Source organism: Pinus tabuliformis, chromosome 9, assembly GCF_031772625.1.
Source record: "Pinus tabuliformis cultivar Carrire ecotype Pingquan chromosome 9, CPIR1, whole genome shotgun sequence".
In the NCBI taxonomy this organism is placed as follows: Eukaryota; Viridiplantae; Streptophyta; class Pinopsida; order Pinales; family Pinaceae; genus Pinus; species Pinus tabuliformis.
In genome coordinates, this window is record NC_142307.1 from 856,850,389 (window position 1) to 856,868,624 (window position 18,236).

Genomic DNA, 18,236 nt, shown 5'->3' on the forward strand with positions numbered 1-18,236 from the left:
GGAGTGGTTGGGTTAATCTCTTAGGAAAGGGTGGTGGATTTACTTTAGGCATGATTTCCTCTCTTTCTTCCTCAACCCCCTTAGGTGGAGTTAGAGGTTGGTTTTCCAGGAGCACTCTCCCAGATCTCAGGTTGATTTCCCAAATTTCCACATCATAAGCTAGATAGGATGTCTCTCCAATGTATACTCGTTGTGCTTGTCTGTTGTTCAGGTTCAGATTTGGCTGGCAGGCATCTAGGGTTATTTAGGTGGAGTAGGGTGTAAAATCTGTGGTTGAGTAGGTGGTGAAGGAAATAAATATGGGGCATTGTTGTATGGAGTCCTCCACCCCTAGGGCGGTGCATTCCACTGAGGTTGTGGTGGAGTATATGGTTGAAATGACTGGCTGGCTAGCTGCGAATGATACTGAGGTGCAAAAGACCAAGGAGGAGGTGTAGACCAGGAAGGATGAGCAGGGGCACCCTAAGAAGGTATGGATGTGGTCTGGTTGGGGTTGTAATATGCATGGGATGACCCTTGCATGTCATGCTGGTAAGGCCTAGGCCCATGAGGTCTCCTTTAGTTTATGTAGTAGAGTTATTCAATTACCCCTTTAGCTCCTTGATATACAACTTTTAGTCCAAGGAGAGAAGGGCACTTGTCTATGGAGTGGTCTTCTTCACAGACTGAGCAAATTTCAATAGAATTCAATGGGCATTCATTACTAGGGTGCTAAGGCTCTCTCTGCTTCCTTTTGTTTTCCCTTAATGTGCATAGTACCCATGTGTAGGGCAAGGGTTTGCAACATCTCACTCTTCAAATCCTCCAGCATGTTTCCAATTTCACCCTTGATGGATGAAGTGGAAGAGGATGGACTGAACATAGGTTGACTACCCCTACCCTTTTTCCTAGCTTCCCTAGAATGGTTTCTAAAGACAGTCTTGATATCCTCATAGGGTAACTGGTATATGTCCCCTCCTACTAACAAGTTTAGGGTATCCAGAAGATCTTCCCTTACTCCTCTAAGCAGGACTTGCTTTAGTGACTCAGGGACAAGTGTGCACCTGGCCCTTTTGTAACTAAGCTGGAATATTTCTTCATACTCTTCTAGGGATTCATCATGCCCTAAGGTAATCCTAAAAATTTCCTCTTTAGTGTCTTTAGACCTACAGTAGTCTCAATACTTGTTGTTGAAGGCTTACTGCATCCAAGCTCAAGTTTTGATGCTATCCTCGGGTAAACCCATGAACTAGTGCAAAGCTGCATGCTTGAGAGTGGATGGAAATAGTTTCAACTTCTGCTCATCATTGCTGTAGTCATAGGTTCGTCATATGACAACAAATTTAAATAAGAATGTGTCTGGATATTCTGAGGCCAGGCCATGAAAATGAGGAAGGGCAGAGGGGCTTATATTCTTCATCTTAGTATCCCCATTGGTTTCCCTGATGGGGAAGGCACCCTCAACTCTTTCTCTATTCCCTCTGTCATTTCTATTTTCAGCCATTGGATCAGTAGGAATGGGTTCTTCTTCTTCTTATTCCCCTGTAGGTTCTTCAAATATTTCAGGTTGCTCACCTAAGGGTTCCTCCAATTCACAACCACCGAAGAAGAGGGAAGGTTGGATGTTTGAAGAAGTGGTTGTATTTGGCAAAAATTTCCCTAAGTTATCCCTATTCCTACGAGGCATGAAAAAAATAATTTTGTTTTGTTTTGACTTTCTTTCAAATTTGAAAGTGATTGCAGAATTGAAATTTCAAACTGAATGAAAATTAAGTGACTGGATGAACACTAACTAGTTGAATGAAATCTTGCAGAAATCTTGCAAAATGGAAAGGAAAGAAAAGAATGCAGAATGGAAAAGAAATCAACTAAATTACTCTTGCAGAAATGAAACTACTAGCAGAATATCAGAAACAAGAAATGGAAGAAAGAAAGCAGTAATCACATATTACTCAGACACCTCCGTGACAACGACGCCAAAAAGTGACGAGCACTAGTATTGCAGAAAGAATGCTACAAACCCTAGGGCTACAACCTTTACTTTATCAACCCGGGGTTCATACAAACTTGGAGGTGATAGTGATGTATACACAAGTAAAAGTGATGGTTCTATATTTTGTCATTGTTCAGCTGGCGAGAGACCACTAGGGTTTTTCAAGCTAGACTTCTATGGATTCTAAAGAAGCTTGATTATTGATGAGGGAAAGAGAAATATACTCTAAGGGAAAGCTTGTCTACTGCAGTAAGGAAAAAGACTAAAATCCAATGCTAAAACACACCATTTCCTACCTAACTGCTAAGAGACTATGTTTCAAAAAGAATGCTAGATTAACATTAACATGTATGAAATTCAACTATCTTAAGCATGTAAATTCAAAGCATCAACATTCTACTACTGTGCATGTAAATGACTACAACAAATCTGTTTTTTTCTTTTTGTTCTTTTTATGGAAAAACAAGTGTGAAAGCTAATCTCTTTTGGTGATGTGGTAGGTGGATTAGGGATGTTGGTGGATGGTTGGAAGGTTTGGGAGACCCTTAGGTGACCTTGTGTGGCTTCCTAGAGGTTTTCTCTCAATTCAGCCTCAAAACATGCCACTACAGGATGTCTTAAAAACCTACAGGATTCCCTGTATTTCTACAGGATACAGCCGATAGCAAAACGATGGGTGTTGAAGGCGATGGAAGGCTTAGGGAAGGTGGTTGGTGGATGGAATGGAGTGATAAAATTCCTAGGATCACTTAGAACTCAAAACTAGTTGGGAGATGGTTGGATTTGCTCCACATGCTTGGAGAAGTTTCCTTGAAAAATGATGAAATTGGTGAGGGTCTTAGTGAAAGCAAGGAATGATCATGGATGGGTGAAGTTGGGAGGAGGTTGATGACCATGAGATCTCTCTTTTCTTCTGAAGCACCTGCATTGCATAAAATATTGATATTTGCCCAAAAATCATGTAAAGAAGAAGGATTTCAACAAACTAGAAAAACAGAGTTTAATGAGCTAGCTGTCTACTTCATGCATGAGGAAAATTTGCAGAATAAGATTAAATCATTGAGGAGATCTACTGTAATATTGAAGATGGAAGAAATGATAATTAAATCCTACACTTTCATATTGATCAAATGCTAGTTCACGTACAATAAACTCTAAATTCTATGAGAAAGTAAAATTCTGTCTTTTGGGGGTTACATAGGGGCCCTTTCCTCAAATCATGATCCCTGAAGGAAGAGGTGAGGCCAGAACACCTACTGAAAACTTTTATATGCTCCTTTTATCCCTTCTAACCTATTGTTGAAGTGAAGGACAAATGGAAGCAAACTAATCACATCTACACTACTTGCAATGAAATACTTCTAGTGACAATCTACCAATAAATCTATGAAATTAATCTAAACATATAGATACAAGGAGAGGAGCCTTTTCTGCTAGATTTGGGCCCTAACCCAAGAGCTTTAGCCCTCTGAGTTAACTTATTACTGGATCAAGAAGAAGCTCATTCTCATTATCAAAACAGAAAATTACATATCAATGTCTTCCACAAGTATGGAGCTAAAAAATAACTAGTGTTTTTACAGCAAAAATTCGAATCCTAATGAGGGTCTGGGCCTCTTTATTTATACAAGTGAAGTCTCCACCGAGTTCCTTAAATATAGGGAGGCTTGTCTCCCAAACTTGAGATTAACTAACTCTTTGACTATCACTTACTTGACTGCCTTTTGATCTCATGACTTGGCTGCTAGTACTTTAAGCTAGTGTGATTGATGGAGGAATATTCAAATGCGGGAGGAGTAAATGAGGAGGATTTACCTCCTACAATCTCTCTTCCTTGTCCCATTCGAGTTTTAGCCTTTAATCGTGCCAAAATTCGTTGATTTCCTCTCACAAACCTGCATTCAATGCACATTAGTCCACTGGGCATAACATCTCACTTTGACTCATCTCATTAAACAAAATATAATCAAAACATGTAATAAATTGTGAGAAGAGTTGACTAAGATAGGAGGTGAATTAAGGTCCATATATTTACCCAATGACGAGGCTCATCACTGACCTCCAACGAAGACCCAAGGGTCTGACCTAGGACACCCTCACAGTTCAGAAGTTTATAAACCTTCTCTCTAACCACAATCTTAAAATCAATCATATTCAAACAAACTTCCCTTTTGTGGGTCTACTCTCAAATCTTCCCCGAGGTTCTGGACTAGAACTCCCTCATAATTCAGCAAAATAACAACACCCAACCCAACAACGACACTCAGACCATCAACTGCACTCAAACCTACGACCCCCTGAAGCTTCCCACTCGAAATCTCAGGCTCATCTGACGCCTTGAGTTTTGTCCCTTCAACCTAGACACAATAATTGACTCGCAAACCTATGACCCCCTGAAGCTTCCCACTTGAAATATCAGGCTCATTCGACGCCTTGAGTTTTGTCCCTTCAACCTAGACACAACAACTGACTCGAAGCAACCTCAGCTTCAGCTGCCAAGCCTTCACAGAGGCCACCTGAGCAGAAAAATACCTCGAATCATGAAAATTGAACATACAATTATTCCTTATACAGTAGCTACAAGACTGTGTGATGATGAAGTACCATGTGATGAAGCTGAGATCCCGATGTACTTCCATAAATTCCCAGTCATTTGCCATGATTTCCTTGTTATCCTCCTGGTCCATCCTAAGCTTCCTCCCACGAGCGATCAGGGCCATTTTGTGCTCTAGAATTAAATAATGCTCTAAAATCCCCATTACCCTAAAATCACTCGAGGTGGTGCACCATTCTTTGCACCAAGAACCAGGGTGTGGGAAGTGAATACAAACACAAAGGTCCCTTCTATGAACAAGTCTTCTACCGGGGTGACGATCACAGATACGTCGCAAGTGTAAGTAAATGATGCACCTAACACGAGGCTCCATGACAGGCCAAGGCTCGCATGGAGTGATATGACAGGGCCTAAGGGGTAGGGGGATGAGGTGTGCAGGGATAGGGATCATGATAGAAATGAGGGGAAGCGGGATGAAATGCGAGAGGGGAGTGACAGGGAAAAAGATAGGAGAATGGTAGAGGGAAGGGATGGGGGCGATAAATAGGGAAGAGGGGAAACAAAGGGAAGGGCAGGGGAGGAGAAGGAAAGGGCGAGGGATAAGGGGAGGGAGGAGAGGCCAAATAGGCACCCTCAAAAATCTAAAAGAAAAATCCCCAATTCTTAAGTTTGTTAGCCTCCATGCAAGGCTAAGCGCAACCTCCACAATCTAGAATTTGTATCTCATCAACACAATTATGGGATGCTAGTTGTGCCCAAGACCTCATTCACAATGCTCCTTTATTCTCTCAATTGGCATGCATGGTTAGCCTGTTTCTCAGCTTCATGATTATTTTCCCTAAGAATATGGAAGAAAGACACCAATTCGAAGGAGGGGATAAGCCCTTGGGATCTCTTGATTATTTGGTTTAAGGTAGTGTTTTTAGATGTTGAAGCATAAATCATATGCTTAATAATTATCACATACTCCCCTAAAACCTGTATTATTTTTATACCCTTCTTTTGGTTGTTGGTCTTCCATCCGAGCCCCCAATCATATCTATATTCAATGATTCCTTCGAGATGAATGCGAATCTCCCCCTCCTGCCACACCATCTTGAAACTAGATATTTAATGACAAAGCTCCTAGAACATAGTGTCATAGTATGGTCCATTATATGGCATTGAACTTGGTTCTATCAAGAGGGTTGGAGGAATTTCCTATGATTTATTCTTTGAATCCTAGAGTTGTTGGAGAACAGTGTTAAGTCACATTTCCCTAGACATGTGATGGTGATTACTAGTTATTTGTTGGGGAAGCTTGATCAAAGTAGTTGACACTTCTGCTTATGGGTTTTATATAGATTTTCATAAATATAGTTGATTCTTTACCATAGTCCAGTAGAGGAGGGATAGGATCTAGAAGATGGAAGTAAGCTAGTGTGGTGGGGTTTTCAGAGTAGTTGAGAGTTTTCTTGGGTTTTAATTAGGAAGTTGTAATGCTTGGCTTACTCTATTTTTTTGTATTAAATGTTTAACTCAATTACAATAATCTGGGAAAATGCTTCGTTTGATTTCTATTATTGTGAATGATGCATTTATGCTATTATTATTGGTCTACATGATCTATTAATTCATTATGAGAATTGTTGCATTATCAATTTGGTTGTAACCATACAAGAAAAATGCATTAGGTTTCATGGTTGTTTCATTAACACATGCACAAGCTATGTATGAACCAAATATAGATACATAAATTACATATGTACACTAGTATATTTGAGATATTAAGATAAGAGTTATGCTTGGTTATCATGTGTACATTATGTCTTAATATCAATGTTAACTTAATTGTTTTAATGAGGTTAGTGTTATTGGAAGGAGGGATAATGTGACGGAGATTTGAGAGGTTCAAGGTTTTGAGGAAGAGGAGGAGGTTTTTCTTTTTTTTTTACTTGGTATTTGGAACCAACATTTTGGACATGACGGACATATAGTTCCAGGAATTTGGACATGGAGAGCTAGGAAATGCCTAAGTTTTCCTAGAGTTGTGGAGCCAATGAACATTCTTAATTAGATGGGAGGATAAACATCGAGTTTAAGTAGTTTTGGGGACCATACAAAGACAAGGGAACAACTCAACTACAAATGACTAAATCAAATATATTTAAGAGGTATTTTACTTCTTCCATGTAGTTGGTGTCAAATTCTCATATACTAGGCTATTAATTGGAAATGTTGAATTTTAAGCTAAAACTTTAATGTTTGCTTTAAATTCTAGGATGTAATAAAATTTCAATTAGTATAACTGTCATAGTAATTAATGACATTCACAAGAAAATGATAAACATACTTTGTATAGGAAAAGTAAACTCAAATTTTACTAAATTGTCAATTTTTGACTACATAAGTTTAATAAATCTATTTTAGGCATCAATGAAGGGCCTCACACATGCTATTGGAGCTTGGTTTAAAAATGCATGCCTTGGACCCACCTGACCACTTAATTATAATTTTTTGCAGCAAACCATAAAAAACTTAGAATTTAACAACCCTTGAGCATGGGAAGACCTTGTAATCTGGAAGTATGTTCCATATTGCATGGAAGACAAATCAACCAAACTTGAAACCATTTTACATACTCCAACAACCTTATAAATAATATTAAAATAATACACCCAAAAATAATCCTAAAATAACCTAGAATTAGCACGTAAACCCTAAGAAGAAACCCAAAAACAAGACAATTGTGAGTAATAGGAAAGATATCATGCACACATTTTTCGGTACCCTATCCCTTATATTTATTTGCTTGACCCACGGGGGATTTAAGCATTGAATTTCATGGTTTACATAATACTTCACAACAAAATGATTGCTAATTGAGTTGCCCCGATGGGATACACACACACAGAGAGAGAGAGAGAGAGAGAGAGAGAGAGAGAGAGAGAGAGAGAGGATCCAATAGGTTTATTAAGAGAAATGTAAGTGGTAGGAAAGAGAGGATGCAAAAAAGGAGAAACATAAAAGTCAGCTAAATCTGTCCTGAACATAAGTCTTTCCACAAAGCCATAAAGGTGCACAATGTAAGTCTATATTAAATATTATCCAATGTCAATAATAACTATAGAAACACACCAAACCTTAAATGAAATTTGCTATATATTTAAGAAAAAAATTATTATGTGTTAGTTGGAACCATGGCTATGACCATGAATGTGTTGTGGGCCATCATTGAACGGTGGAACACAAAGGGGTTGGCCATGGATGCATGCCTATGGGGAAGTATAAGTTAATATTCTTAAGCAATTTGTTTCCATTTTCATTGACCCTTGAATCTAATATTAGCTAAGTTATACCTCAAATTGTTGACTTTTGTGCCCTTCAGAAGCAAAAGCATAAGAAATCATGGTTAAAGCAATTGGGTTAAGGAGCCAAGAGAAAATTATGTGAGCTAGTTGAAGCACCCCCATTGGAAATTAATGGATTGGTTATGAGGCCAGTTGTAATATCTTACCCTTGGGATCATATAATGTGTTGATTGATAAAGACGGGTTGGAAACATACAAATCCAAACTAGACTATTATAACAAAACCCTTGAATGTATAGATAATGAGGGAAACTTTAGGACAATGAAGGGTGTATTGAAGCATATTTCCATAAGACAATTTTTATCCTTATAGCTAAAGAAGTATTTCAAGAAAGGTTGTTAAAGTCATGATGTTCATGTGTTAGAGACAATAAATAACGAGAATTGAAATATTAAGGACTATTTGATACTTCAAAAATTCAAGAATGTGTTTCTAGATAAGATACCAAGACTACATCCCAAGTGGGACATTGTTTTCTCAATCAATATCATGCTAGGAGATGCATCTATATCAAAATTTCATTATAGGATCATTTGAAGATGCAATTGCAAGAGATACTAGAAAAATGATATATTAGGTCAAGTGTCTCTCCCTATAGAGAAATAGAACTACTTGTGAAAAATAAGGATGGTACCATCAAACTTTGCATTGATTACAAACAACTTAACAAAGTTACAATGAAGAATAAGTATTCATTTCCATGGATTGAAAACTTATTTGACTAGTTAAGAGGGGCCACTATGTTTTCAAAATTTGGATTTATATTTGGGTCTCATCAAGTCCATATTATGGATGAAGACATCCATAAGACAACATTCATAATAAGGTGTGGAAATTACAAGTTGATGGTAATTCCATTTGGAATTACCAATGCACTAGGTGCCTTGATGTGCTTGATGAATAACATCCTCTGTAAATAATTGAACATGTTTGTTTTGTTTTTTATTCATGACATTCTCATTTACTCCAATTTGGAAGAGGATCATGAAGAGCATTTGAGGAAAACAATGTTACAAGTGTTGATACATTAGTAATATGCTAAATTCAGTAAATGTGATTTCTATCATAAGTAAATTTATTATTTGAGTCATGTCATTTCAAATCAAGGGATTGCGGTTGACCCAAAAAAGATAAATTTTATCATGAACTGACCCACTCTAAAGAATCTAATGTATATAAGATAATTTATGGGGCTAACAAGGTATTATTGGAAATTCATTCAAGGATTTCTCAAAGATTGGCCATTTGATAACATCATTAAAAAGGAAAGGAGTAAGATTTTTTATGGGTTGAAAAATTAAGAGAGTGCTTTCAATAACTAAAGAACCTCCTTACCATGCCATTAATTCTAAAATTGCACAATAGATAGAGATTTTATGGTGTTCATGTATGCATGCAAAGGACTCAAATGAATTATTATGTAAGACGATCACATGTTAAGAAATGAGTCTAGGAACTTGGAGGGACATGAAGGGTGATTTTCATTTTTTTAATTTTTATTTTCGTTTTTATGGCTCAATTGCTTTTGTTTTGTTGTGAGCTTTCCAATGGTTCAAATTTTGCTTGATTTCAACTTACGGTTTGAAAGATTTTATTGGTCAAAGTTTGATCATTTTCATCGTCCAAGTATATAAATATGTATAAATGTATTTTATAATTTGTTTTAACTATAAATAAAGTTAATACATGTAAATATATATTTTATTTATTCTTCTAATCTATTTAGTTAATTTAATTAATATTCGAAACTTTATTTAAAAAAATATAAAATGTTATTATAATGTAAATATATTAAATATTTTATTTTTAATATGTAAATTATATAGAATCAGTGTGGCCAAGCTCTTTGTACATACACATATATAGTGAAACCTTCATATGCCATAAAAACCAAAGGGATGAGGCTACCAATCTTTATAACAATTACCATTTCTTTGTCACGATTTTTTTTCCAAGACCCAAGTTCATGAGGGTCCCACTTCGTGAAAATGTTGCATGAATGTCAAGTGGACGCCACCTGTATGCCATGTAGACCAACCATTTGTTTCCACATCATCGCGGGGCCTCGATTCACATAATTTGACATACCCGTGACAATAAATACTTCATAAATTCCTAATGGAAATTTTCACGTTGTGGAGATGTGGGACATTTTCATAACTTACAGTAATCACCATGATTAAGTCAATAAACACAGAGCGTTAGGGCCAGATTTATAAATTTGGGGTTTGCATGGGCTAGTTTAATCTATTCCTATGGTTTTGCATATCAAAACATTTTTATAAGTTTCTCACATCACTCATGATATACAATGTAAACTAAAAGAGATATAACATTTGGAAACCAATTTTACCATATCAATGTGGAATTAAAATTGTTAACCTACCCAACTAGCAAATCCATAATAGAGTTAAACCTCATATCTGCACAAAGATAAATGAAACCTCAAATTTCCATTAAACTCCAAATTTTTTCCAAGGATTTTTGTTTTCAAATTAGTAGATAAATTCTAAATATGATTTATTTATGTTGTTATAGGTGATAAGATTAAATGTTACATCATAAGAAAATGCTAGAAAATTTACATGTGTGGAACACTGGTTGTGTTAGCATAACGAAAGGCAATTAAAAAGAGAAGATATGATCTGAAGCATGGAGATATTATATCAAAACTAAAATCTTTAATAGAATGACAACTTAGGATGGATTTTAATGAAAGAAAATCCCAAATATTAGGGCATCGAAATGATCCAAAGGATCTATTGAAAGATAGAGGTCAATGAAGGAGATGAAAGGACTTGCATTCTCTTGAAGATCAAACGAGGTCTAATGGAAAATGTACAAATTAATTCTTTTAAAGAAAATTTGTTGAATGGATAGAGGATTAATGTTTTTGTGTTTTTGAAGGTTTGCATTAAAGAAATTCTCTGTATTATAAATGGAGAAATTGGAAAAGAAAAAATGGATGGGAATTTTAGAGAGGGAGAACACTATTACACTATTGTAAAGTTTCCTTTTTTTCTGTAGAATTTAGGAGGGAGCAGCTTGTAGAATAGGGTAACCTTTTACACTATTGTAAATAGGAGATCTGTTAAGGAAAGGTAAAATGTTAGAGGAGGGACGAATTGCACTATTGTAATTAAACTATGCATTTTCAGGGTTATGACTATACATTAAATCAACAATGGAAAACTCTTTATTTATATTTTGTTACTAAGTACTCTCACTTGTTTTGATCATTAATAAAGATATATTATTTGGTTTTTATTTTTATCCCCTGTTTCTATAAATATGATTATTTGTTCAAACATTGTTGTTAGAATTTAATAATTCATGTTTATTTAAAATTTTGTCAAACTAACTTGCTAGATTGAAAAGAGATGGATTTGGGGTTGAATGTTGCATTGGACAAACTTTTATACATTAAGCTACTTGCTACCTATCCATTTAATGACATATTAGTTTTGTGATACTTGTCATTCTATTTGGACTCTTCTAGTACTTTAACATGATCTATTGGTTTAAATGCAATCTCATTTGAATTTAGGCATATGTGCAACAAAAGTATGATGATAATTATTTGTGCATATCTGTTAAAACAAGTAGCAAATCTTAGAACTATTTGTCTGATCTATAACTTCATTTTTATTCTAAGTTCAAGCAAGTTCATATTTTATTGCCTTAATCTTGATTGGGATGATATATATATATATATATATATATATATATATATATATATATATATATATTTTCCTAATCAAGATAGAATATATTGCATTTACATTTTCATTTAGGAAACATCTGTAGAAGTCTCATTTCATAGGAGAAATTCCATTGGTGGCTTGGCTAAGCCCATATGTCAGCCTAAGGACAACTTTCTTGCAAGCATGTTCTAGGAGGGTAAGTTTGATGCATCTTCTTGTTGAAAGTAATTAGAAACATCACAAATCATTAGGGAGAGTGATCAGAACCCTTTCAACTAGTCAGAATCACTATCCCAAATGGATAAGAGCCTAATTGGGGCCATGATTGAGTGATTTCTTTAATGTTGATCACGGTTAATTTTGGCCATCAACACAACCATAATTCCTATGTTAAACATGTGAAAACACTACTTGATTGGTTTAATATTTTCATTTATGGTGGGGGAATAAGTATATTTTTTATTAAACACATTTGAATGCTAGACAAACTAGATGGTTAGACCTTGTTGGTAAATGTGATTTTTAAATAAGGCATATAAAGGGTAAAGAAAAATGAGTAGCAAATGCACTCAATAGAAGCATGGAGGTGCTTCACTTAACATCCATAAGTACTTCTAGGTCAAGATTAAAGACTAAGATAAAGGAATCCTTACACATAGATGGCCATCTCATTCAACTCATAGGTTTCTTGCAACAAGAGCCATCAAGATAGGTCTCTGGTGGTTATTGAATGAGGAGAGATGAGATGTTTGTTTATAGGGATAGATTTTACATACCAAATTCAATAGAATTTCAGCTACCAGGCCACCTGAGCAAAAAAAACCTCGAATCATAAAACTAAACATACAATTGTTCCTTATACAACAATTGCAGGATTGTGTGTTGATGAAGTACCGTGTGAAGAAGTTGATGAAGCTAAGATCCTGATGTACTTCCATAAATTCCCAGTCATCTGCCATGATTTCCTTGTTATTCTCCTGGTCCATCCTAAGCTTCCTCCCATGAGCGATCAGGGCCATTTTGTGCTCCAGAATTAAATAATTCTCTAAAATCCCCATTATCCTGAAACCACTCGAGGTGGTGTATTGTTCTTTGCACCAAGAACCAAGGCGTGGGAACTGAATACACACACAAAGGTCCCTTCCATGAATAAGCCTTCTACTAGGGTGACGATCACAGATACGTCGCAGGTGTAAGTAAACGACACACCTGACACGAGGCTCCATGACAGGCCAAGGCTCGCATGGAGTGATGTGACAAGGCCTAATGGGCAAGGGGATGAGGTGGGCAGGGGTAGGGATCATGACAGAAAGGAGGGGAAGTGGGATGAAATGGGAGAGGGGAGTGACGGGGAAAATATAGGAGAATGGCAGAGGGAAGGGATGGGGGGGATAAATAGGGAAGAGGAGAAACAAAGGGAAGGGCAGGGGAGGGGAAGGAAAGGGGGAGGGCTAAGGGGAGGGAGGAGAGGCCAAATGGGCACCCTCAAAAATCTAAAAGCAAAATCCCCAATTCTTAAGTTTGTTAACTTCCATGCAAGGCTAAGCGTAACCTCCACAATCTAGAATTTGTATCTCATCAACACACTTATGGGATGCTAGTCATGCCCAAGACCTCATTCACAATGCTCCTTTATTCTCTCAATTGGCATGCATGGGTAGCTTGTTTCTCAGCTTCATGATTATTTCCCTTGAGAATATGGAAGAAAGACACCAATTTGAAGGAGGGGATAAGCCCTTGGGATCTCTTAATTATATGGATTAAGGTAGTGTTTTTAGATGTTGAAGCATAAATCATATGCTTAATAATTATCACAGAGTCCCCTAAAACCTATATTATTTTTATGCCCTTCTTTTGGTTGTTGGTCTTCCATCCAAGCCCCTAATCATATCTATATTTACTGATTCCTTCGAGATTAATGAGAATCCTGCCCTCCTGCCACACCATCTCGAAACTATATATTTAATGACAAAGCTCCTAGAACATAGTGTCATAGTATGGTCCATTATATGGCATTGAACTTGGTTCTATCAAGAGGGTTGGAGGAATTTCCTATGATTTATTCTTTGAATCCTAGAGTTGTTGGAGAACAGTGTTAAGTCACATTTCCCTAGACATGTGATGGTGATTACTAGTTATTTGTTGAGGAAGCTTGATCAAAGTAGCTGACGCTTTTGCTTATGGGTTTTATTTAGATTTTCATAAATATAGTTGATTCTTTACTATAGTCCAATGGAGGAGGGATAGGATCTGAAAGATGGAAGTAAGTTAGTGTGGTGGGGTTTTCAGAGTAGTTGAGAGTTTTTTTGGGTTTTAATCAGGAAGTTGTAATGCTTGGCTTACTCTATTTTTGTGTATTAAATGTTTAACTCAATTACAATAATCTAGGAAAATGCTTCATTTGATTTCTATTATTGTGAATGATGCATTTATGCTATTATGATTGGTCTACATGATCTATTAATTCATTATGAGAATTGTTGCATTATCAATTTGGTTGTAACCATACAAGAAAAATGCATTAGGTGTCATGGTTGTTTCATTAACACATGCACAAGCAATGTATGAACCAAATATAGATACATTAATTACGCATGTACACTAGTATTATTTGAGATATTAAGATAAGGGTTATGCTTGGTTATCATGTGTATATTATGTATTAATATCAATGTTAACTTAATTGTTTTTATAAGGTTAGTGTTATTGGAAGGAGGGATAATGTGATGGAGATTTGAGAGGTTCAAGGTTTTGAGGAAGAGGAGGAGGTTTTTTTTTTTACTTGGTATTTGGAACCAACATTTTGGACATGATGGTGATATAGTTCCAGGAATTTGGACATGGAGAGCTAGGAAATGCCTAAGTTTTCCTAGAGTTATGGAGCCAATGAACATTCTTAATTAGATGGGAGGATAAACATTGAGTTTAAGTAGTTTTGGGGACCGTACAAAGACAAGCGAACAACTCAACTACAAATGACTAAATCAAATAGATTTTAGAGGTATTTTACTTCTTCCATGTAGCTAGTGTCAAATTCTCATATACTAGGCTATTAATTGGAAATGTTGAATTTTTTGCTAAAACCTTAATGTTTGCTTTAAATTCTAGGATGTAATAAAATTTCAATTAGTATAACTGTCATAGTAATTAATGACATTCACAAGGAAATGATAAACATACTTTCTATAGGAAAATTAAACTCAAATTTTACTAAATTGTCAATTTTTGACTACATAAGTTTAATAAAGCTATTTTAGGCATCGATGAAGGGCCTCACACATTCTATTAGAGCTTGGCTTAAAAATGCATGCCTTGGACCCACCTGACCACTTAATTATAGTTTTTTGTAGCAAACCATAAAAAACCTAGAATTTAACTAACAACCCTTAAGCATGGGAAGACCTTGTAATTTGGAAGTATGTTCCATATTGCATGGAAGACAAATCAAACAAACTTGAAACCATTTTACATATTCCAACAACCTTATAAATAGTATTAAAATAAGCCACCCAAAAATAATCCTAAAATAACCTAGAATTAGCATGTAAACCCTAAGAAGAAACCCAAAAACAAGACAACTGTGAGTAATAGGAAAGATATCACGCAAACATTTTTCGGTATCCTATCCCTTATATTTATTTTCTTGACACATGGGCGGATTTAAGCATTGAATTTCATGGTTTACATAATACTTCATAACAAAAGGATTGCTAATTGAGTTGCCTCGATGGGATACACACACACACACACACAGAGGATCCAATAGGTTTATTAAAAGAAACAAAAGTACATTTGTAGATATCGATAGATATTCCATCTGGCTGATGCTAAATATTTTGGAAACCTAGAAATAATAGAAATGTAAGTGGTAGGAAAGAGAGGATGCAAAAAAGGAGAAACATAAAAGTCACCTAAATCTATCTTGAACATAAGTTTGTCCACAAAGCCATAAAGGTGCACAATGTAAGTCTATATTGAATATTATCCAATGTCAATAATAACTATAGAAACACACCAAAAAAACACACCAAAACCTTAAATGAGATTTGCTATATATTTAAGAAAAAAATTATTGTGTGTTAGTTGGAACCATGGTTATGACCATGAATGTGTTGCGGGCCATCATTGAATGGTGGAACACAAAGGGGTTGGCCATGGATGCATGCCTATGGGGAAGTATAAGTTAATATTCTTAAGCAATTTGTTTCCATTTTCATTGACCTTGAATCTAATCTTAACTAAGTTATACCTCAAATTGTTGACTTTTGTGCCCTTCAGAAGCAAAAGCATAAGAAATCATGGTTAAAAAAATTGGGTTAAGGAGCCAAGAGAAAATTACGTGAGCTATTTGAAGCATCCCCATTGGAAATTAATGGATTGGTTATGATGCCAGTTGTAATATCTTACCCTTGGGATCATATAATGTGTTGATTGATAAAGACGGGTTGGAAACATACAAATCCAAACTGGACTATTATAACAAAACTCTTGAATGTATAGATAATAAGGGAGACTTTAGGACAATGAAGGGTGTATTGAAGCATATTTCCATAAGACAAGTTTTAGCCTTATAGCTAAAGAAGTATTTCAATAAAGGTTGTTAAAGTCATGATGTTCATGTGTTAGAGACAATAAATAACGAGAATTGAAATATTAAGGACTATTTGATACTTCAAGAATTCAAGGATTTGTTTCTAGATAAGATACCAAGACTACATCCCAAGCGGGACATTGATTTCTCAATCAATATCATGCTAGGAGATGCATCTATATCAAAATTTCATTATAGGATCATTTGAAGATGCAATTGCAAGAGATACTAGAAAAATGATATATTAGGTCAAGTGTCTCTCCCTGGAGAGAAATAGAACTACTTGTGAAAAATAAGGATGGTACCATCAAACTTTGTATTGATTACAAACAACTGAACAAAGTTACAATGAAGAATAAGTATGCATTTCCATGGATTGAAAACTTATTTGACTAGTTAAGAGGGGCCACTATGTTTTCAAAATTTGGATTTATATTTGGGTATCATCAAGTCCATATTATGGATGAAGACATCCATAAGACAACATTCATAATAAGGTGTGGAAATTACAAGTTCATGGTAATTCCATTTGGAATTACCAATGCACTAGGTGCCTTGATGTGCTTGATGAATAACATCCTCAATAAATAATTGAACATGTTTTTTTTTGTTTTTTGTTGATGACATTCTCATTTACTCCAATTTGGAAGAGGATCATGAAGAGAATTTGAGGAAAACAATGTTACAAGTGTTGATACATTAGTAATATGCTAAATTCAGTAAACTCAATTTCTATCATAAGAAAATTTATTATTTGAGTCATGTCATTTCAAATCAAGGGATTGCGGTTGACCCAAAAAAGTCTGATAAATTTTATCATGAATTGACCCACTTTAAAGAATATGATGTGTATAAGATAATTTATGGGGATAACATGGTATTATTGGAGATTCATTCAAGGATTTTTCCAAGATTGGCCATTTGATAACATGATTAAAAAGGATTTCAACAAAGTTGTATAGGAAACTTGGCTGTCATATGATCCACAAGCTACGACTCTCGGACTGAATCATTGATACGTCGCATGGCTCAGCTGCGGAAAAAGGTAAAAGAATGGCAAGCTCATAAGAAACATTCTAACAAGTTAGAACTTCTCAAGATAAAAAAAGAACTTGCATGCATCGCCAGAAGTATGAATGATTACATTATAACATGGGATGTGCGCTCTCGGATATGGGAGTTGGAAAAAAAAACAGAATCTCCTGTCCATTGAAGAGGCGACTTGGAGACTTAAAAGCCGGGCCATTTGGTTAAAAGAGGGAGATAAGAATACTAAATTCTTCCACCGTTTTGCTAATAAAAGATGGGAGTCAAATTCTATATGGGAAATCAAGAATGACGAGGGCTGACTGCTACACTCTCAAGATGAGATTTCTAAAGAAGCTGTAAATTTTTTTCAGAATGCATACAGTAGGGATTGGGACATTGGGATGAATGATATCATATGGGGTATTGAGCCTTTCCCAACCATGTTCGATAAAGAACAAAATGATCGTTTATTTGTTGCAGTCTTAGAGGAAGAACTATTATCTGTTATGAAATCCTTCCAAAAAGACAAATGCCCGGGTCTAGATGGATGGACCATTGACATATTCATACATTTTTTTGATTTGATGAACAATAATATCATGGGGATGGTTGAGGAATCCACAATAAGGGGTAGCATTAATCACATCATATCATCTACTTACATTGCCTTGATTCCAAGAAAAAGGCAACTCAAACCTTTGCAGACTATAGTATATCCCTATGTAACACTATATATAAAATCATTTCGAAAATCATTGTAGGAAGGATCCGGGGCATCTTGTCTACTTTCCTTTCCCATGAGCAGCATGGTTTTAATTAGCAGGAATATCTTGGAAGCTGTGGCTATTACCCAAGAATGTCTCCATTCTATGCATACCAAAAAAATTGAAGCTGCCATCCTCAAAATTGATCTAAAAAAAGCCTACAACTATCTTAACTGGGGTTATTTGCAGTGCCTCTTTATTAAAATTGGGCTTAATAATCTATGCAATAACTAGATAATGGCATGTGTGGAGAATTTCAATTATGCCATTC